Consider the following 24042-nt stretch of genomic DNA (forward strand, 5'->3'; position numbering starts at 1 on the left):
TAACTAGAAAAGTTGAATTTAATTTGGTTCATGTTTTCACCTCCTCCCTGACCATTTAGATTGTGTCCACAGGTGACCTTGATCATATTTGTCCACTGTTTCAAGAACCTGTGGGCCAACCTGACTTCTAGTTCTTAACTAAATCTTCCTCCATTCTTTACATCTTCTGAAATCCAGGTCACATACTTAATTTGTTTTATGAAACCACCAACCTAACTCACAACTAAAATTCTATAACTTTGTATCAGTTCATTTTCAGACGTTGCCTTTTCAGGTTTGACCTATAAAGTTAGATGTTAAGCACTCAATTATTTCTTCATATCCACTGAAATCTTTCCGGTATTGCTGAATTCTTCTTTGAAGATTTCTTTCTGATATACAAGAGTCCTAAGTTTATTCAGATTATATAACTTTAAAATTACTATAGACATCCAAGGACAAAGGCTTGGTCCTTTAAAGTGTGGCTCTTTAACTAATCTACAAAAATATTTCATAGTAACATATCTATTATCCAACAAAATTATCAAATTTATTCTTTTTATTATTAAATATAGTATAAGAAATTAGAATGATCTTTGAGAGATGATTTAATTAGCTATTTAATATTTCATTTTTGAATCATTTAAAGTTTTAAAATAATTCATTACATACAATCAAATGCATTATTTACTTTAAAAACAGTCTTTTTTGAAACAATCCCCCAAATTAGGTCTAGATAAAGCATTTGTCTTGAGGTCATTTAGAAAAAGAAAGCAAAAGTTGCTAGTAAATTAAAAGAAATTTGAATGCCCTGGAATATAAAAATCTATTTTTAAAGCTTCTACATTTTAAATTTTGCACATTACCTAAGTATGTACAAGTTTAAATTAATTGTAAGATAGAAATAAAGTGTATCACTTTATAAAACATCTGCAAAAAATTTAATAGAAACTCTTCAGTAATATACTTGAAATGTTGATCTTCAACTTGCACTTATAACATACCTCACCTCATAAAAGCCCATGAAGAGTTGCTGATTTCTTTGTTTTGGGGGACAATTAGACACAACTAAAGAGAATTCTGATCTTGTGACTTTAGCTTGAACTTGGCCTATTCTAAATTTAATGTAATGTTTAATAAATGAGAGAGTGGATGAATACTTGTTGCACTTAGCCTGAAATACCATAACTCTTTTTGATGACAATTTACATACATTACTGATTCTTTGAAATAGATATATTCCTTTTAAACATTATGCTATTAATAGTTTTCTCTGATTCATCTGGAACAGGATTGCCAAAGCATCTGTGTGCATGAGTGCATCCTAAGTCACTTCTTTCCGTGTCTTCCAAGACACTCAAAGAGTTGTGTCCAACTCTTTACGACCCTATGGGTTGTAGCCCTTGAGGTTCCTACATCAGTGGAATTCTGTAGTCAAGGATAGTGGAATGGGCTCCTCCAGGGTCAAAGCATCTACTTCTTAGATATCGGTTATTGTGTATTAAACATGAGCTTGTATTTCATCATGTATTCACATTGCAAGACCTTAAAGCAAAATGAGGAATGCAAAGTTACCAGATTTTCTCTCTCCTTTGCTATTTCATCATGGCTTGAAAGTTTTTAGAATGGTTGACATGGCTTTTTTGTGTGTATGACATATTTTGTTTGTTGTTTTTTTGTGACACCAAAGAGTATCTTGAAGCTCTAATTAGAAGGCTTTTATTCAGTTTCATTAAGATAGAATTGTCAAGTAACATTTTGTAAATTTAAGGTGTTTAAAGTAATTATTTGATATACCTATATATTCTGAGGTGATTAGCATGATGTTTGGTTAACACATCTGTCACCTCATATAGTTACCATGTCCGTGTGTGTTATCTACATTTTTACTAAATTTCAAATATATACAACAGTTTTGTTAAGTATGTTGCATGCTCAGTTGATCAGTTGTGCCCTACTCTTTGTGACCCCATGAACTGTAGCCCACCAGGTTCCTCTGTCAATGGAACTTTTCAGGCAAGACCACGACTGATTTGCCATTTCCTCCTTCAAGGGATCTTCTAACTGAGGGGTCAAACTTGCATCTTTTGTGTCTCCTGCATTAGTGGGTGGATTCTTTACCAACTGCACTACCTGGGGATAGTATAGTCACCATATTGTACATTATATCCCTGGCATTTAGTCATCTTATAACCCACATTTTGTGCCCTGAGACCAACATCTCCCCATTTGCCCATCTCCTGCACCTTGGCAATCACCAGCATGTTCTCGGTTTTTATGAGTTGAACCTTTGTAGATTTCTAAGAGGTTTTGATCCTGTTACTACGTCTCTAAATGTAGCACCAACATGATATTGATCTAGCAAATTAAACTAAATAAACTTTGATCATTTGTTGATAATTGCATACAACTAGATAGTTACCTGACAGGGTTTACATAAGAAGACTAGCACTGATGAGGAACTTTTCTCTCAAAAAATTCAGATACTCTAAGAGGAGAGTAATATGCACTATTTCATGAGTTAGAGAGCCAAAAGAGTGATTTGCACATCTAAGGGATGGATGTGGAAGAAAAGGAACCTGCCTTTATGTCTTGTCTTCATGTTTGTATAATCTTTCACATGATCTAGATAAGAGCTCAAGACTCAGGTGAAACCAAATGTAAAAAAAAATAAAATTAAAAATAAAAAAAAATCAAGACAAATATGTTTTGGAACTTACCTTGGATCAGCTAACAGACTATTCTGGCACACAGAGTTTGAAGACAAACTGATTTATTCAGAAGCAAAATACTGTATTTCTTGTACAGAATGACAATGATAGAGGTATTGTAAAAGGAGGTTTTAATTTATTCCCAGTACAAGTAACAGATTTATAATCTGTACTGAGCTGAGAGATGGTTGCTTTGTCAACTCATTCATATCCGAATACGGAGATGGCATTATGTGGAGATATTGCCACTCATCACAGCAAGTACTGATTACAGACAATTACACAGGGTGGATGCATTGGGTATATGTATTTTAATGGATGAACCAAAGATGGATAACATTTACTTGAATAATATAGAAAAGGAACATTTATTTTTTAAATAAAGAAACAGTATATTTAGAAATTATTCTTTCCCTTCAGTCACAACTCTAGTTAATATATCCTTAATTTTTTACCAGTAGAATAGAATAAAAATGTTTTAAGATTTAGTGACAAGACTTCCAAGCAAAACTCAAACTGATGGTAGGGTTTTAGATGGAAACTAAATAAGTACATGTCTTTTTTTTTTTTTTTAAGTTACTCTTAAATGGAAATAAATGTAAAAGTAAAACAATGGGACCCAACTAAACTTAAAACCTTTTGCACAATTAAGGATACTATAAGCAAGGTGAAAAGGCAGACTTCAGGATGGGAGAAAATAAAAGCAAATGAAACAACTGACTAAGAATTAATCTCCAAAGTACACAGGCAGCACATGCAGCTCAATACCAGAAAAATAAACAACCCCATCAAAAAGTGGGCCAAAGAACTAAACAGACATTTCTCCAAAGAAGATATATAGATATATAGATGGATAGCAAACACATGAAAAATGTTCAACTTCTCTCACTGTCAGAAAATGCAAATCAAAGCCACAATGACGCACAAGCCCACATTGGTCAGGATGGCGGATATCAAAAAATCTAAAAACAGTAAATGCTAGAGACGGTGTGGAGAAAAGGAAATCCTCTTACACACTGAGGAAACCAAACTAAAAGAGACACATATTCTCCAGTGTTCACTGCAGCATTATTTACAATAGCAAGGGCATGGAAGCAACCTGGATGTCCATTGGCTTATGAATGGATAAGGAGGTTGTGGTCCATGAACGCAATGGACTATTGCTCAGCTATAAGAAAGAACACATTTGAGTCACTTCCAATGAGGTGGATGAAACTGCAGCCTATAATACAGAGTGAAGTAAGTCAGAAAGATAAACACCAATACAGTATCAGTTCAGTTCAGTTCAGTTCAGTCGCTCAGTCATGTCCAACCCTTTGTGACCCCATGAATCACAGCATGCCAGGCCTCCCTGTCTATCACCAACTCCTGGAGTTCACTCAAACTCACATCCATAGAGTCGGTGATACCATCCAGCCATCTCATCCTCTGTCGTCCCCTTCTCCTCCTGCCCTCAGTCCCTCCCAGCATCAGAGTCTTTTCCAATGAGTCAACTCTTCGCATGAGGTTGCCAAAGTACTAGAGTTTCAGCTTTAGCATCATTCCTTCCAAAGAACACCCAGGGCTGATCTCCTTCAGAATGGACTGGTTGGATCTCGTTGCAGTCCAAGAGACTCTCAAGAGTCTTCTCCAACACCACAGTTCAAACGCATCAATTCTTCAGTACTCAGCCTTCTTCACAGTCCAACTCTTACATCCATACATGACCACTGGAAAAACCATAGCCTTGACTAGGCGGACCTTAGTCGGCAAAGTAATGTCTCTGCTTTTGAATATGCTATCTAGGTTGGTCATAACTTTTCTTCCAAGGAGTAAGCATCTTTTAAGTTCATGGCTGCAATCACCATCTGTAGTGATTTTGGAGCCCCCCCAAAATAAAGTCTGACACTATTTCCACTGTTTCCCTATCCATTTCCTGTGAAGTGATGGGACCAGATGCCATGATCTTAATTTTCTGAATGTTAAGCTTTAAGCCAACTTTTTCACTCTCCACTTTCACTTTTATCAAGATGCTTTTTAGTTCCTCTTCACTTTCTGCCATAAGGGAGGTGTCATCTGCATATCTGAGGTTATTGATATTTCTCCCGGCAATCTTGATTCTAGCTTGTGCTTCTTCTAGCCCAGCATTTCTCATGATGTACTCTGCATATAAGTTAAATAAGCAGGGTGACAATATACAACCTTGACGTACTCCTTTTCCTATTTGGAACCAGTCTGTTGTTTCATGTCCAGTTCTAACTGTTGCCTCCTGACCTGCATATAGGTTTCTCAAGAGGCAGGTCAAGTGGTCTGGTATTCCCATCTCTTTCAGAATTTTCCACAGTTGATTGTGATCCACACAGTCAAAGGTTTTGTCATAGTCAATAAAGCAGAAATAGATGTTTTTCTGGAATTCTCTTGCTTTTTTGATGATCCAGCGGATGTTGGCAATTTGATCTCTGGTTCCTCTGCCTTTTCTAAAACCTGCTTGAACATCTGGAAGTTCACGGTTCATGTATTATCAAATGTAAAATAGATGACCAGTCCAAGTTTGATGCACAAAGCAGGGCACTCAAAGCCAGTGTTGTAGGACAACCCAGAGGGATGGGGTTGTGAGAGAGTTGGAAGGAGTGGCTCAAGACAGGGGGATACATGTGCATCTTGGTTTGATTCATGGTAATGTATGGCACAAACCACCACAATATTGTAATTAGCATCCAGTTAAAACAAATCAATAATAGAAAATAGTTATTTTTAGCTGTAGATCCAGATTTTAATCCAAATATCAATGGGATCTTTTTTTACTGTGTGTTGATTTTTTTCAACAGCCGTTATCATTACTACTCGAGACTCCAGATACATTGTTTTTATAAGTCTGCATTCATAGAATAGAAGTCATTGGGCTGCAAAAATCACAATTTTGCTTTTGTTGAGATAAATATGATTTCTCATTGGTATGAGTAATAAGTGGCCTCGAGAAAATTACAGGTGTATTGTGCTTATAGAAGATTTGAAATGAGTAAAAATCATCAAGTATAAGCATCAGTGCAGTAAGTTAGTTTATACACTTAACTAGTTTTAAACAAAGAACTTTTGCTCATCATATTTCTAGCAAAGATTGAAGGGTAAAAGCTGTTATGTATATCAGAGACAACAGATTCCTACTAACAGATATAAAAAAAGTATTTACTTTGATTGACATGTATTTACTACTTAGTTATGTTATAATTTTTAAGATTTATAAATCTTTTTATATGTGAAATTTTATCTTGTTAAAAATATTTATATGTATAAACTATAAATACAAAGTAAATTTTATATATATAATATAATGAACATAAATATTTAAATATATTTTGATAAATATAAAATATGTAAAACATAAAATATTTTATTTATGAATTGTTCTGAATTATATATTTTAAAATGTTAAAAATTACATTGACAAAATAACTTTTGTATAATTTCATGTATGGTGTCCATAGCTTATCTGTGTAACATTTGGACCATTTCTAGTTATTATTAATCAACCAGACATGTTTATTCAAAAAGCTTATTTTATAACTGAATTGACTTTCTTATAATACAGTGAACTTGCCAATATTTAAATGCAGATTGGTGCGCCGTTTTTAAACTCTATGTTTAGGCATCACTAAATTTCTATTGACTCATAATTAAACATTTGCTCTAAGTGTCTGAACTCCTCCTCGAGAAATAACCAACTTGCTGCACTTATTTGAACACTGAGAAATGGCTTCCTAATTTGGGTCTGATATCAAGACATTCCCAGGTTTATCACAGAACACCTACATGAAATTTATTTAAACCATTACTACTTAAACCGTTTGACAAAAATTTTGATTATGAAATGTATTCACCCTAATATATTTGAGAAACACTTATTAGTAATTATGACCAGCTCTAAAGAGATAAATTGTATTATACGGAAGAATGACAAATGGAAAACATGGCTCAGTTTGTTTAACACATTGGGCCATGATTATCCCTCATAATTTCCTAATTGAGCAAGAGAATTAAGTCATGTAAAAAAGTAAAATATCATTTTAGCGGCCCAAAGGAAAAGCATAATCAATCAAAAATTGGCAGCCTCATTTAAAAAACAGAAAAAAGAACATGTTATAGGCCAGAATTCATAGCCAGAAATACCTGTACTGAGCTCATGATCTTCTAGCTATAAGTGGCTGCCTCCCCAGGAGAAGCAGAGCGCAGACAACCAGTTGTTGTTGTTCAGTCACCAGTCATGTCCAGCTCTTTGTGATCCCATGGACTCAGCACTCCAGGGCCTCCCTATCCCTCACCATCACCCAGAGTTTGCCCAAATTCATGTTCATTGCATCAGTGAAGGGGTTTGCATAACTCAGTGAAGCTATGAGCCATGCCATGCAGGACCACCAATGACAGACAGATCATAGCAGAGAGTTCTGACAAAAAGTGATACACTGAGGGAAAGAATGCAAACCACCACAGTATACTTTCTGTGAGAACCTCATGAACTGTATAAAAGAAACAACTAGAGTGAGAGTATGTTATAGAGGACTGGAAAGCTGAGTAGATGAGTTTTATTTTTATTTTATTTTTAAAAATTTTTATTTTTACTTTATTTTACTTTACAATACTCTATTGGTTTTGCCATACATTGACATGAATCCACTACGGGTGACCCAATCAAAAAATGGGCCAAAGAACTAAATAGACATTTCTCCAAAGAAGACATATGGATGGCTAACAAACACATGAAAAGATGCTCAACATCACTCATTATCAGAGAAATGCAAATCAAAACCACAATAAGGTACCACTTCACACCAGTCAGAATGGCTGCGATCCAAAAATCTGCAAGCAATAAATGCTGGAGAGGGTGTGGAGAAAAGGGAACCCTCCTACACTGTTGGTGGGAATGCAAACTAGTACAGCCACTATGGAGAACAGTGTGGAGATTCCTTAAAAAATTGCAAATAGAACTCCCTTATGACCCAGCAATCCCCCTGCTGGGCATACACACCGAGGAAACCAGAATTGAAAGAGACACATGTACCCCAATGTTCATCGCAGCACTGTTTATAATAGCCAGGACATGGAAACAACCTAGATGTCCATCAGCAGATGAATGGATAAGAAAGCTGTGGTACATATACACAATGGAGTATTACTCAGCCATTAAAAAGAATTCATTTGAATCAGTTCTGATGAGATGGATGAAACTGGAGCCGATTATACAGAGTGAAGTAAGCCAGAAAGAAAAACACCAATACAGTATACTAACACATATATATGGAATTTAGAAAGATGGCAATGACGACCCTGTATGCAAGACAGGAAAAAAGACACAGATGTGTATAACGGACTTTTGGACTCAGAGGGAGAGGGAGAGGGTGGGATGATTTGGGAGAATGGCATTCTAACATGTATACTATCGTGTAAGAATTGAATCGCCAGTCCATGTCTGACGTAGGGTGCAGCATGCTTGGGGCTGGTGCATGGGGATGACCCAGAGAGATGTTGTGGGGAGGGAGGAGGGAGGGGGGTTCATGTTTGGGAACACATGTAAGAATTAAAGATTTTAAAATTTTAAAAAATAAAAAACTAAAAATTAAAAGAAAAAAAAAGAGTAGTTGGTTACTTTATTGCCCTGTTCCTTGAATTATTTATATAAATGTTTTAGCCAGTCCTGTAGAGGGATATCATTTATCCATGATAACATAAATGGTAGAGTTTTTGTTTATCCAGATGAAAGGAAACATGACAACTGAACATAATGTCCAGTCTCATACGGATCTTATACTGGCAGAAAAGGAAGAAAAAGGAATGTGTTGTAAAGAACATTAGTGGGTTGACTGACAAAACTGGAATGAGGATGGTAGATTAGATAAAAATATTCTAGTGAAGTTAAATTTGGTAAACTTGATAGCTATTCAATTATGGTCGAGTACTGTCTATAGGGTCACATAGAGTCAGACATGACTGAAGTGACTTAGCAGCAGTAGCAGCAAGTAAGAGAATACCCTTATTCTCAGGAATTACACATTGAAAAATTAAAAGGTAAGGTCTGGGAGATATGCCATTCACTCCCAAATGCTGAAGAAAAAATATAAAAAGATAAATTTTATATAAATGATAAAACTAATGAAGTTAAATGTTAACCATAAATAAATCTATAGAAAATATAATCATATTTCCTTTTAGCAAGTCCTATTTTTGCAACTTTCTTTTCTGTTATTTTCAAATAAAATGTTTCAAAAAGAAAAAAAGATTTTAATCTTGTTGAGCAATTACTCTTTCTTTCTTTTTTTTTTTAATTTAAATTTTATTTTTTTACTTTACAATACCGTATTGGTTTTGCCATACATCAACATGAATCCACCACAGGTGTACATGAGTTCCCAACCCTGAACCCCTCTCCCACCACCCTCCCCATATCATCTCTCTGGGTCATCCCAGTTCATCAGCCCCAAGTATCCTGTATCCTGCATCAAACCTAGACTAGCGATTCATTTCTTTCTTTTTTTTTTTTTTAAAATTTTAGTGTTTTATTTTTTAAATTTTAAAATCTTTAATTCTTACATGCATTCCCAAACATGAACCCCCCTCCCACCTCCCTCCCCATAACAACTTTCTGGGTCATCCCCATGCACCAGCCCCAAGCATGCTGCATCCAGCGTCAGACATAGACTGGCGATTCAATTCACATGATAGTATACATGTTAGAATGTCATTCTCCCAAATCATCCCACCCTCTCCCTCTCCCTCTGAGTCCAAAAGTCCGTTATACACATCTGTGTCTCTTTCCCTGTCTTGCATACAGGGTCGTCATTGCCATCTTCCTAAATTCCATATATATGTGTTAGTATACTGTATTGGTGTTTTTCTTTCTGGCTTACTTCTCTCTGTATAATCGGCTCCAGTTTCATCCATCTCATCAGAACTGATTCAAATGAATTCTTTTTAACGGCTGAGTAATACTCCATTGTGTATATGTACCACAGCTTTCTTATCCATTCATCTGCTGATGGACATCTAGGTTGTTTCCATGTCCTGGCTATTATAAACAGTGCTGCGATGAACATTGGGGTACATGTGTCTCTTTCAATTCTGGTTTCCTCGGTGTGTATGCCCAGAAGTGGGATTGCTGGGTCATAAGGGAGTTCTATTTGCAATTTTTTAAGGAATCTCCACACTGTTCTCCATAGTGGCTGTACTAGTTTGCATTCCCACCAACAGTGTAGGAGGGTTCCCTTTTCTCCACACCCTCTCCAGCATTTATTGCTTGCAGATTTTTGGATCGCAGCCATTCTGACTGGTGTGAAGTGGTACCTTATTGTGGTTTTGATTTGCATTTCTCTAATAATGAGTGATGTTGAGCATCTTTTCATGTGTTTGTTAGCCATCCGTATGTCTTCTTTGGAGAAATGTCTATTTAGTTCTTTGGCCCATTTTTTGATTGGGTCGTTTATTTTTCTGGAATTGAGCTGCATAAGTTGCTTGTATATTTTTGAGATTAGTTGTTTGTCAGTTGCTTCATTTGCTATTATTTTCTCCCATTCAGAAGGCTGTCTTTTCACCTTGCTTATAGTTTCCTTTGTTGTGCAGAAGCTTTTAATTTTAATTAGATCCCATTTGTTTATTTTTGCTTTTATTTCCAGAATTCTGGGAGGTGGATCATAGAGGATCCTGCTGTGATTTATGTCTGAGAGTGTTTTGCCTATGTTCTCCTCTAGGAGTTTTATAGTTTCTGATCTTACATTTAGATCTTTAATCCATTTTGAGTTTATTTTTGTGTGCGGTGTTAGAAAGTGATCTAGTTTCATTCTTTTACAAGTGGTTGACCAGTTTTCCCAGCACCACTTGTTAAAGATATTGTCTTTACTCCATTGTATATTCTTGCCTCCTTTGTCAAAGATAAGGTGTCCATATGTGTGTGGATTTATCTCTGGGCTTTCTATTTTGTTCCATTGATCTATATAAAATACTTAGGAATATATCTACCTAAAGAAACTAAAGACCTATATATAGAAAACTATAAAACACTGATGAAAGAATTCAAAGAGGACACTAATAGATGGAGAAATATACCATGTTCATGGATTGGAAGAATCAATATAGTGAAAATGAGTATACTACCCAAAGCAATTTACAAATTCAATGCAATCCCTATCAAGCTACCAGCCACATTTTTCACAGAACGAGCAATTACTCTTTCATATGACAGAATAATACAAAGCTATGGTGATTCTCCAGGCAAGAATACTGAAGTGGGGATCTTAACAACCCAGAGCTCGAACCCAAGTCTCTTGCTTTGCAGGTAGATTCGTTACTGTCTGAGCAATCAGGGAAGCCCAGTAGAAACAATGCAAATTTCCAGATTTTTTAAGTTATTGGAACAAATCAAGACTGTAACAGAAGGGGAAAATTTGAAAATTAATATGAGGATGAAGAGATCCCCTCACTGTCACCAGATCAGAACTTGGACTCCTACCCCCATTCTTTCTCTTGAATGAGTCATTAATTTCTAACTCTTTGGGAAATAGATGGGGAAACAGTGGAAACAGTGTCAGACTTTATTTTGGGGGGCTCCAAAATCACTGCAAATGGTGACTGCAGCCAGGAAATTAAAAGATGCTTACTCCTTAGAAGAAAAGTTATGACCAACCTAGATAATATATTCAAAAGCAGAGACATTACTTTGCCAAAAAAGGTCCGTTTAGTCAAGGCTATGATTTTTCCTGTGGTCATGTATGGATGTGAGAGTTGGACTGTGAAGAAGGCTGAGTACCGAAGAATTGATACTTTTGAACTGTGGTGTTGGAGAAGACTCTTGAGAGTCCCTTGGACTGTAAGGAGATCCAACCAATCCATCCTGAAGGAGATCAACCCTGGGATTTCTTTGGAAGGAATGATGCTAAAGCTGAAGCTCCAGTACTTTGGCCACCTCATGCGAAGAGTTGACTCACTGGGAAAGACTCTGATGCTGGGAGGGATTGGGGGCAGGAGGAGAAGGGGACGACAGAGGATGAGATGGCTGGATGGCGTCACGGACTTGATGGACGTGAGTCTGAGTGGACTCTGGGAGATGGTGATGGACAGGGAGGCCTGGCGTGCTGCGATTCATGGGGTTGCAAAGAGTCAGACACAACTGAGTGAACTGAACTGAACTGACTGAACAGATTATGAGAACACAAAGTTGTTTTGATACTGTCCTTCTTAAAAAGAAATACACCCTTTTGGGTGCCTTTTATTTACTGCTTTTCCTTGCTGCAAGACTTCTCAATAGAGTTATACATGTCCATTGTTTCTACTGTGATACATCTGTCTCTATTAACCTACTATCATCCATGAATTCATCTTTGTCCAGGGTAACTAATCCCCAATATTAACAAAATCTAAGACTAGTCCTGAGCCCTCCTTTTACTGACAACAGAACAGCATTCAACCAAGTTGATCAATTTCCCGTTCATGAAACCTCTTTTCTTTATAGGTTGCATCACCTTTCTCTTCATACGGAAAGAAAACCAGTCAATCTATCCATTCATCTCACTGGATGATAGTCAGGAATGAAGCAGAGTCAAGTTTACTTACACTTATCAACAGAAGGTCATTGTTGAGTCAGTGGTGGTGTTGGCACTTCTTGGTGGAATGAAGCAGCAGCTCTGCGGCTATCCTTCCAGCTTCCACCCACCACTGCCTTTCAGCTTATCTAACTCCTGGGGCAGTGCTCCACCCTCCAGTGGCTCCCATTACACTTAGAGTAAGTCCCCAGTGGCCAGTGTACCACTCCATTAGGTGTTGTCCCAATGGTCTATGATAGTACCACTTACACTTTTTCACTCTATCCAAGTCATACTGATTTTTTCTTCCTCAGCTGAGGAAATTTCCACCAGCTATTCCTTCTGCCTAGAATGATGTCCCAGGTCTCTCCATTGCTCCATTATTTCATTCTCTATACTCAATGTATTGCTCCAAGGGCAGTCATTTTTGTGATCTATCTATCTGAAATAGACACCCACCCAATCCTCTATCATGACATCCATTTCCTACATATATTCACACATGTATACATACATACACTCACCACAGGCAAATGTATATGTATTTATTAACCACCCTCTTGATCTTGGACAGGGATCTGCAAAATATAGTACATTGGGCAAACTGCAGCAAAGGCTCTGAGCTGAGATTGGTTTTTACATTTTTAAACTTTTTTAAACGGTTGTAAAGGAAGGGAGAAGAAAAGGAGGTGGAGGACGAAGAGGAAAAGGACTGGAAGTAGAAATGTGGCAGTGCCTTCACGTGGCTCACACGCTTCTCAGATGGCACTAGTGGTAAAGAACCCGCCTATCAATGCAGTAGAAGTAAGAGACGCGGACTCGATTCCTGGGTCAGGAAGATGCCCTGGAGCAGGGCATGGCAACCCACTCCAGTATTCTTGCCTCTAGGATTGCCATGGACAGAGGAGCCTGGTGAGCTACAGCCCACGGGGTTACAGAGTCCAACACGACTAAAACGACTTAGAATGCATGCATACATGAAGTGTATCTACTGTAAGCTTGTCTATAAATTCTTTAAAGTCAGTGACCAGACCAGACCTTCCACACAGGAGTGCTTGACAGTTCCTTATTAAATAAATAGTTCATTCAGTTCTAAAACTATTGAAGACAATTTCATATAGAACTTGAAACACACTGCACATTCAGAAAGGTATATTGCTTATATAACTGAAAAAAGCAAGACATTATGACATTTCTCAAAATGAGATTAAAGGAAAGTCAGTGAAATATGGAACACACAGCACGTAAGGAAAATGTCCCAGTCACTTCTTTGGTAGCCAAGAAGCACATTTTGTAACTGGTATTGATTTTTTGTGAAATATCCAAGTAGTTTCATTTGTTTCTTGCCTACACTTAACTCTCTTTTCTTAACCAAGGGTTTCATCTGCCTTTGTGGTAGTAGTAGGGACAGGTATTTAAAAATAAACCTAGAAAAACGTAAAAATTAACTATAAGTTAAAACTCAGATCCTGAGAATAAAAATAGGATGCTGTACCAAAAACTGATTCTAGAAATAGAAACTATGAAAAGGAAAAATATATGTCAATTTTCTTTCGACATTGTTTAAAATATACCAATACAGTATACTAACACATATATATGGAATTTAGAAAGATGGTAATGATAACCCTGTATGTGAGACAGCAAAAGAGACACAGATGTATAGAACAGACTTTTGGACTCTGTGGGAGAGGGAGAGGGTGGGATGATTTGGGAGAATGGCATTGAAACATGTATACTATCATATAAGAAATGAATCGCCAGTCTAGATTCGATACAGGAGACAGGATGCTTGGGGCTGGTGCACTGGGATGACCCAGAGAGATGATATGGGGAGGGTGGTGGGAGGGGGGTTCAGGATTGGGAACTCATGTACACCCGTGGCTGATTCATGTCAAAGTATGGCAAAACCAATACAGTATTGTAAAATAAATAAATAAATAAATAATAAAATATTATTTTGAGAAATAAATAAAAGAGAGGTCTGCCCTTTCTAGATTGAGGGATTGTTTAAATTAGGAAAACAGAAAAGATGAGCGATAGAGACAGAGAGAAGGGAGAAAAAGGCTTAAAAGTGCCTACTGAGTCCATGTGATGAGAAGAGGCACATAATAGTCTAGATAAATGTGGTGGGATAGAAATGTACCTTTTTGGCAGAGATTCAGATGTTGACATTGCTTATAAATAGTGTGATAGTGGTGCATAGCCAATACCTATGGGTAAATCCATGTCTCTGTAGCAATTTCTGGATCCCCATGGCCTGCACATGTCAAAGAAGATCAGGACAATTCCTGGGATGTGCTGAGACGCATGGAGGCACAAGAGCACTGTTAGACCACAGGGTTATCACACTAGACTGATGTCAATTCTGGATCTGTGGCTCCAACAATGGGCACTCAAATGTAGCACCATACATATAGGTGTCACCAGTCTAACAGGTCAGAGACAAGATGAATTTAGTAACCGGGAGGAGCTTTTGTTTTTTTATTGATTTTTAAAAAAATTTTTTAAATTGAACTATAGTTGATTTACAATATTGCATTATTTTCAAGGGTACAAAAAACTGATCCTTTTTCAGATTCTTTTCCATTATAGATTATTGTAAGATACTGAATATAGTTCCCTGTGCTCTACAGTAGGTCCTTATTGTTTACATATTTTATGTATAACAGTGTGTGGGCTTCCCAGGTGGCGCTAGTGGTAAAGAACCTGTCCCAATGCAGGAGACATAAACGCTGAGAGTTTGATCCCTGGGTCAGGAAGATTCCCTGGAGAAGGGCATGACAACCCACTCCAGTATTCTTGCCTGGAGAATCCGATGGACAGAGGAGCCTGGCAGGCTACAGTGATGGGGTCGCAGAGAGTCAGACACAACTGGAGCAACTTAGCATGCACACGTAGTAGTGTGTATCTGTTAACGCCAGCCTCCTAATTTATCTCTCTTGGCACCCTGTCCTCTGCCACCCCGTTTCCACTTTGGTAACTATGTTTGTTTTCTATGTCAGTAAGTCTCTGTTTTATAAATAAGTTCATTTGTATTATGTTTTAGATTTCACATAGAAGTGATATCACATAATTTTTTTTTGTCTATCTGAATTGAGTGAAGAGCCTTTGGACCTCAGTGGATGCCCAATCTATATATGTCCCTTTCGTGAGTTAATATTTTTTTTAATGCAGTTAAGGCTAGAAACTATATTAAATGAATGTCTGAGTCAGCTCAGGCTGTGATAAACAAAATACCATAGATGGAATTGCTTAAACAGCAGATAGCTATTTTTCACAGTTTTGGAGGCTGAGAACTGAGACGCAAATAGATTTGGTTCTTGGTCAAGATGAAGATCCTCTTTGCCTTGCAGGCAGCCACTATCACCTAACCATGTGTTCACATTCACTCTTATTTGTGCATTCATGGAGATTTATCCCCTCTCCCACTAATAAGGACCTTAAACCCATTAAAGCCAATTATGAATACCACACCCACATGACCACATCTAAATGTAATTAATTACTCCCACATACCATCACAGTGGGGCTTAGGGCTTCTGTGTGTGAATTTTGGGGGAACACAAACATTCAGCCCATAACAATGAAAAATTGTTTCAGTACCGCTGTGTCAAAGGTTCTAAAGCTGAATTGACCAGAATCAATTCCTTCTCCCCATCACTATGTCTCAATAAGTTTTATAAGATACAGTAAAATATGATTTATAATTTTTAAAAAGCAGCATAAACTAGTAGAAGAGTATACTACAATAAAGAAAACCTAGATTGTAGGGTTCATTCAGCTACTTCATTTTTAGTTAGCTTATTTTTTTTTTTTAAATAGTGGTCCTGATACTTACTCTATACTTGGGCAAGGTACAGAGAATTTTTTATTTGAAATTTTCTCTATTTCTTCAATTAAGTAATAGCACTTATCTCAGAGTTTTTTTAGGCTAAATAACTTCTCTGCTCAAAGATTTCTCAGGACCTAGTAGTTCCTCAGTATTTATTAATCTCACTCAGCACAGTGGGATGTGCATAGCAGAACACTGGAAAGTCTTTTATTCATGTCCAAATATTGACAGACTTGACATCTCTACTTCCTGATTTCATTGTTACATACACTAAAAAGTTCCTAAAATTAATTTCCTAAAATTATTAAAGGGAGAAAATAAAAACCAAACATACTCTATAATTTGGAGAAAAGCCACCATAATATTCAGTATTTTAATATCTAATTTTAGAAATACATTCTGATATAAAGTTTCTTTGCTACCTACATGTATCTTAGTTTTCTTGAATAAATACGTAGAATATTCATATAATGGGTAGATATTTACCCTTGTGAGAAATTGTCTGATTTCCAAATGGATTGCCCCATTTTCAGTCCCACAGTTGCACAGTTAGCCCTCTCCCAATTCCTTTGATGTCAGTATTATCTTAATAGTCATTTATAATGACCAAGTCAGGATTTGCACCCATCCAGTTCAGGGGTCCCAAAGCTCCAGGCCATAGACTGGTACCGCCTGTCAGATCATCAGTGGCATTAGATTAGAAACAAAGTGCACAATAAATGTAATGTGCTTAAATCATCCTGAAACCATCCCCTCGCCACCCGACTGTGGACAAAATAGTCTTCCATGAATTCAGTCCCTGGTGCCAAAAAGGTTGGGGACCACGGCCCCCAGTTGAGTCCTTAACCACTCCATCACACCAGTTCTCAGCAGGATCATTGTCATTCCATTCATCATATTGAGGAAGTAGAAATTAAGTGTGATTGAGAATATGATCTCTTGGCCATCATCTGGAGCCTTCCATTTCCCCTAGCAGCATCTGCTCATGCATATAAACCACCCCTAAGCTACCCAGTCTCCTACTGTAATATCAGCTCATTTTTGTTTCAAGTTTTAAAGGCAGACTAATCCAATTTCCTGTTCCCTTTCCTGTTATGCTTCTGATGCTTCTCTTTGAATCTCTAACAGCCTCTGAGATGATTCACATAGTCTCCTCACCTGAAAGAGGAAAATATTTTTTGCCTCCTATCTTCCTACTTTTTAGTGATTGGGTCACAAATCTTGCAGTCTGATGTTCTCAACTTCTTAACTATCTTGGTTAGACAGTTTCTTCAAGTGTGATTACTTCTTTGCTCTACAGACTTACAGTATATGCCCTGGCATAATGGAAGAGGCCAAAGTACAATTTGAGCAGCACAAACTCTGACTAGGACACTGGATTTTCGCCATTATTTCTGAGTTAAATATACCCTATCAACCACTCTCCCTTCTCCTATAAACAAACTTGAAAATGTCTTCTAGGCTAAAGTGAAATTCAAATAACAAATAAATTCAGATTCTAAAAAAGTCAAATACCTATTTGATACTGAACGTCTTTAAGAAATAACTTCATTAACGTCTTACTGAATTTTAGCATTTCCTTCCATTACGAATGCACACGTCAAAGCCCTGCGCTATTTCATAATTTCTAGGGACTTTGTCCATAATACAGGCTGTGCTTTTGCAGAGGCACTCTTGCACATATGACATTCCTGACACTGGAAGCCTTGAACTTATGAAGCTCCACGCATGTTTTCTTGTCACACCTCAGTCATTGCAGACAGCTGGATATTCATGCCTGCTCAGCCTGCTCCAGCTCCGAGATGCAGAGCTGGACCTGCTGTTTGAGGGCTTGCTAGCTAGCCATGGATAAGGAACTGTTACCATCTCGTGCGTGTTTTCTAAAAACTGTTTGATAGCACTGCTTCCTTATGATTGATTTCCTTTGCACTTCGGTGGTTACTCTATGCCTTTAGCAGCCATTGTTCTGAGAAGAGGCCCTAGGCTTTGCCAAATGGCCAAAGCCATGCCTTAAAGTGTAAGACCCTCACCCCTGTAGGAGCAGACTGTTGCATCTTCTTCCTCAGCCACTTTGATGTGGCCTCATGCTGTAGCCAAGTCTGACTCTTTGCGACCCCAGGACTGTAGCCCAGGCTCCTCTGTCCATGGGATTTCCCAGGCAAGAATACTGGAGTAGATTGCCATGCCCTCCTCCAGGGGATCTTCCGACCTAGGGGTCAAACCTGCATCTCTTACATCTCCTGCATTGGCAAGTGGGTTCTTTACCACTAGCGCCACCTGGGAAGCCCAATATCTATAGTTATCAGATACTTACAAGTAAAAACTTTAGAAAAATCTCTGGAATACATTAAAATTCCTTCCATGTTGGGTGAGTAATTACATTTTCTGACACTTTATTTTTTTTCCAGTTTTACTGAGGCACGACTGATAAGTAAAAAAAAATATATATATATATATATACACATATATATATAATGATGCTTTGATACATGTATACACTGAGAAATGATCATAACAATTAAGTGAATTAACACATCTGTCACCTCATATAATTATTTTGCAGTGAAATCACTTAAAAGCCATTCTTTTAGCAAAAAAAGAAAAAGAAAAGAAATATGTTCAAAATGTTTGCTTGAAAAGTTCAATTTTTCAATTGTTTTAGCATGAAAGCCACACTGACATGGTACTGAATGTCCAAGGATTAATACTGTGGTTCAGATACCCATTCTAGAAATACAGTATCATTACTAAAGTGACAGTTCTGACTCCCAAAGGATAGATATCACTTGGCTTGTAAAATGTTGCTGTTTTTCAGGCACTAAACATTAGACTGAAGACAGTGTCAAGGCTATTGACAGCAGGTCTTGCTCCTCTACAGAAATAAAATAACTGGTGTGTATCAGAAAGGTAAACTATATCATCAAAATTCTCAATGACATTGAAAAAGCTTTTGAAGTGATGGATAGGGATTTACTATACACAGGTAATAACTTTTGTTCAAAGTACTTAAAAAATAAATAAGAAAGTCACATTTATGTAGCACTTAAACTTCATCTAGTGATGTTCAAGCTGGCTTTAGAAAAGGCAGAGCAACCAGAGATCAAATTGCCAACATCCGCTGGATCATTTAAAAAGTAAGACAGTTCCAGAAAAAAACATCTACTTCTGCTTTATTGACTATGCCAAAGCCTTTGACCATGTGGATCACCACAAACTGCGGAAAATTCTTCAAGAGGTGGGAACACTAGATCACCTTACCTGCCTCCTGAGAAATCTGTATGCAGGTCAAGAAGCAACAGTTAGAACTGGACATGGAACAGCAGACTGGTTCCAAATTGGGAAAGGAGTATGTCAAGGCTGCATATTGTCACCCTGCTTATTTAACTTATATGCAGAGTACATCATGAGAAATGCTGGATTGGATGAAGCGCAAGCTAGAATCAAGATTGCCAGGCGTAATATCAGTGAGACCACCCTTATGGCAGAAAGCGAAAAAGAACTAAAGAGCCTCTTGATGAAAATGAAAGAGGAGAGTGAAAAAGTTGGCTTAAAGCTCAACCTTCAGGAAACTAAGATCATGGGATCTGGTTCCATCACTTCATGGCAAATAGATGGGGGAACAATGGAAACAGTGGCTGACTTTATTTTGGGGGGCTCCAAATTCACTATAAATTGTGACTGTAGCCATGAAATTAAAAGACATTTGCTCCTTGGAAAAAAGTTATGACCAACCTAAATGGCATATTAAAAAGCAGAGACATTACTTTGTCAACAAAGGTCCATCTAGTCAAAGCTATAGTTTTTCTAGTAGTCATATATGGATATGAAAGTTGGACTATAAAGAAAACTGAGCACCAAAGAATCGATGCTTTTGAACTGTGTTGTTGGAGAAGACTCTTGAGAGACCCTTGGCCTGCAAGGAGATCCAACCAGTCCATCCTAAAGGAAATCAGTCCTGATTATTCATTGGAAGGACTGATGTTGAAGCTCCAATACTTTGGCCACCTGATGTGAAGAACTGACCCATTTGAAAAGACCCTAATGCCAGAAAAGATTGAAACCAGAAGGAGAAGGAGACAACAGAGGATAAGATGGTTGAATGGCATCACTGACTCGATGAACATGAGTTTGAGTAAGGTCCGGGAGTTGGTGATGGACAAGGAAGTTTTGTGTGCTGCAGTCCATGGGGTCACAAAGAGCTGGACACGACTGAGTGACTGAACTGAACTGAATGAAGCACATTTATCAAGTCAAGTAATTGTGAGAACAAATCTATGAAATAGCCACCATTTTTTTGTCCTGTTTTTGACTAAGGACCTGAGGCCAAGTGTCCCATACAGGATCATGAAGGTTGGGAATTTGAATGCACAATGTCTTCTGGTCACAATGTAAAAATGATTAAGATCCAACTCCATAGGTTCCTCTTCATTCCTAGAAACTTTAACAAACTAAATTTTCTTGGAATGAAAACTAGAAAAATCATTAGTTTTGAGAATATAGGTAATCATATCTTTGGTTCTTTTTCTACAATTCAGTTTTGAATTGCAGAATTCAAACTCAGTGTTGACCTTGCCATCTACAGATAGGTCATTTGACAGTCTTTTATGTTTTCTCACAGAACAGAATAGAAGCACATTTTTTTTTCCTTGCTAATCTGCCTGAAAAAATAACACTTTCACTTCATCCCACAGAAGAATTTTCAAAATGGAAAATAATAAATAATACTTTTTATGTATATTTAGGTTCATATCTGGACAGAAAAGCTAAGTCCTCCTGAGTCATTCAATATACGGGTTAATAGCGTATATACCACTTCCCTTGTCAACTATGGCTCAATCGCCTGAAGAGTTTGTGAAAGTGGAGAAGTAGAATTTTAGTTATATGAACTATGTATCATATAAGTAGCCTTAGTATTTACATATAAGTAGCCTTAGTGTTGTGAGCATTTGATAGACCCAAGCATTGGTCAGTATTTTTGGAACAGAGAGTGAACCATCTGCCATTTGCCAAGGACACTAACTGGAATTTGGATAATGGATGACAAATTAGATTAGGCCTATTTCCTCTCTTTTCCAACTGCGTGAACTCTATTTCTCTGTATGATACTAGCTGTATGACTTAGGAAAAATTAATCTTTCTTAGTCTCAGTTTTCACATCTGTAAAGTGGCATTAATAATAATGCTTTCCTGATTAACGGTAATGGAAGGATTAGAGTGTCCATGTTGAAGTGTATTATGTCTTACTGATGGAAAGTCCTTAATAAAGGTTAGCTTTCATTTCTTTTTTAAAAAATAGAAATTTATTCATCATCTATTTCCCTTTATTTGACCTATTTCAAGGACAATGGACTATAGAAAAATTGTACAAATCATATTTTCCAATCTAGAGCCTACTGATAACTGAATTTCTGACCTTTATCAAGTCACTTATTTCTCAGGCTTTCATTTTAATTACTGGCAATATGGCATCAGACTAAATGACTTTAATCTCCTCTAGTACTAAAGTTTTATGATTTTTATTCACTGCATAAATCTTCACATAATCACTCAAAATATTGGACATTAAAATCTTAAACATTATTCAAATAAAGCAGTGAATTTTCTATAGGAAAAAAAAAACCCTTTTGTTATTTTAATAGTCCCATGGTCTCCAGTTTTATTTTTGCTTAAGTTACATATATTTTTTTACAATCCAAACATACTCTTTAATTGGTCTAATTATATGAGAAATTATGTTTTTAGCATAAATAAATGGATGAATTCAACACATCAAATAATTAAAGGATAGATTGAAATAAAATTAAAACCAGTGAATTTTTAGTTCATCCTCACAATATAGATGCAAAATGACAGATAAAATTAGCATCTATTGTTACTACTAATACTCTCAATTTCTCTATTACACACTAAAGATATAGTAAAATCCTGCTACTCATGATAAAAATGTTATCAATGAAAACTCAAATTCTTTCTTTCTGCTGAAAATTTCAAGTGAATTTCTAACACTTGGTATAATTGTTCTCAGTTCCTTAAAGTTCTACAGTATTCATTACATATAGAAAGATGAATATATTCATGACATAATAGGAATTTACTGTACTTAAAAAGGGGACTCAAAATACTAACAGATTGGACGTTGTGATGTGACTTTCAGTACATACTGCTTTAGAAGCTTCTTCAGAGTTAAACACTAAAATAAGAAAGGGAGGGAGGTGGGAGGGGGGTTCAGGATTGGGAGTTCATGTACACCCGTGGCAGATTCATGTTGATATATGGCAAAACCAATATAGTATTGTAAAGTAAAATAAAGTAAAAAAAAGAAAAAAGGAAAGGTAATTTCTAATATCTTCATTATGTCCATTTTAAAAAATAAAGTATCAGCCGACTTGCTGACTTTCAATATGAATGGTTAAGCACTTTGGTAAGGATACTGACCATTATAGTGTATTAACTTGTATAATATAGCTTCTCGGTTCTTGCCCCTTTGTTAAACATTGGTCACATTTTTAAAAACTCTAGCACCACAGCTTCTTTGTCTATAAAATGGAAATCATAGTATTTAGAAAAATTTTGAGACTAAATTAAATAATGTATAAAAATGCTGAGAAGTGCCTTATAATCACTATCTTTGATTTGCATGCATTATTTTACAAGTAATATTTATCCTTTACTAGGAAATGGGTCTTGAAGAGAGGTTAAAATAAGATTATTAAACTACAATTAATGTTAATATGCAAAATATTTCTGCTTAAAGGGTTCAAGGGTTAGTGGTATTAAGCCAAGAAAGAAACCAAAATATATTAAAATACTTATAAAATTATAGAGGTGCTAGATATTACTTCCAATTATTGTCTTATCTTTCACATTGTCTTGCACATTTTAGTAATTTAATCAATACAGAACTGATTTAAAGTGAATAAAGGCATTATTAAAATTCATTACATAGTAGAATTACATGGAGTTAGTTAAAGGCAGAGTTCAAGGTTCCAAATACACAGATTCTAATTCAGTATGTTTGAGTAAATTCCAAATTAGGTGCTTTTTATCAGGAGTCCCATGACCCATCATAATTTTGATACAATCTGCTCTAACAGTACACTTTTAAAACATAGTACACTTCTGTGATTCATTAAATAATTTTCCTGTACGTGTTCTAGAAGGAAAAATACATAAAAGTTATATATAGTAGAATTTTTAAAAATTTTAATGGGGCAACTGTTTCATATAAGCATTAGTACAACTGAAACATATTGGTATTGACTAAAATGTTAAGGAGCATCCTCCTTAATCAATATATCATCAAGACCTTTACTCAAAATAAGTCAACATAAAATATTACAAAGCAGTGCAAATCTGTAAGTGGATTACCTATAATTTGATGGTGGTGTGTTCTTGGGTATATGGATATAAACACATTGTCTGACCCAGGGATTCTCAACTCTGGCCATATCGTATGATCAACTTAGGGTGCGTTAATATATGAATTACATGTGATCATCACTGTATGCATATTATTCTTTAAGAAAATATTTTATAAAATACTGATCTATGCCAAGTCCAACACTTGGCTTGTAAATCAACTCTTTTAGAGCAGAGTGGATTTGAGGCTTTGGTACTTCCTCTAAAGTTCCCAAGAGAATTCCAACAAGAGGCTAAAATGAGTAGTATGCAAGAAGCATATGTATTCTGAGGTGTCCTCAGAAATTGGGTGGAAGTTGAGGACAGATCTTAAGAATAAAAAAAATACCTTTTTGAACCATCCCAGATAAAGATAAAGTCCTTTGACACTGGACTTGGAACCATCCATCAGGCAATGTGTCTTTCAAACAATTCATTCTGTTTGTTACTTGTCAGGTTATTCATGTCTCCTAACAGTATTGTTATGTTTTCTCTGACTTTGTACCTTTATTTTAAAGGTATAAAGGTAAAAATCCATTTGGAGAATTTGTAGGAAGTACAGGTGTCTTTATTTAAT

The sequence above is a fragment of the Ovis canadensis genome, chromosome 12, assembly GCF_042477335.2.
Source record: "Ovis canadensis isolate MfBH-ARS-UI-01 breed Bighorn chromosome 12, ARS-UI_OviCan_v2, whole genome shotgun sequence".
Taxonomy (NCBI): domain Eukaryota; kingdom Metazoa; phylum Chordata; class Mammalia; order Artiodactyla; family Bovidae; genus Ovis; species Ovis canadensis.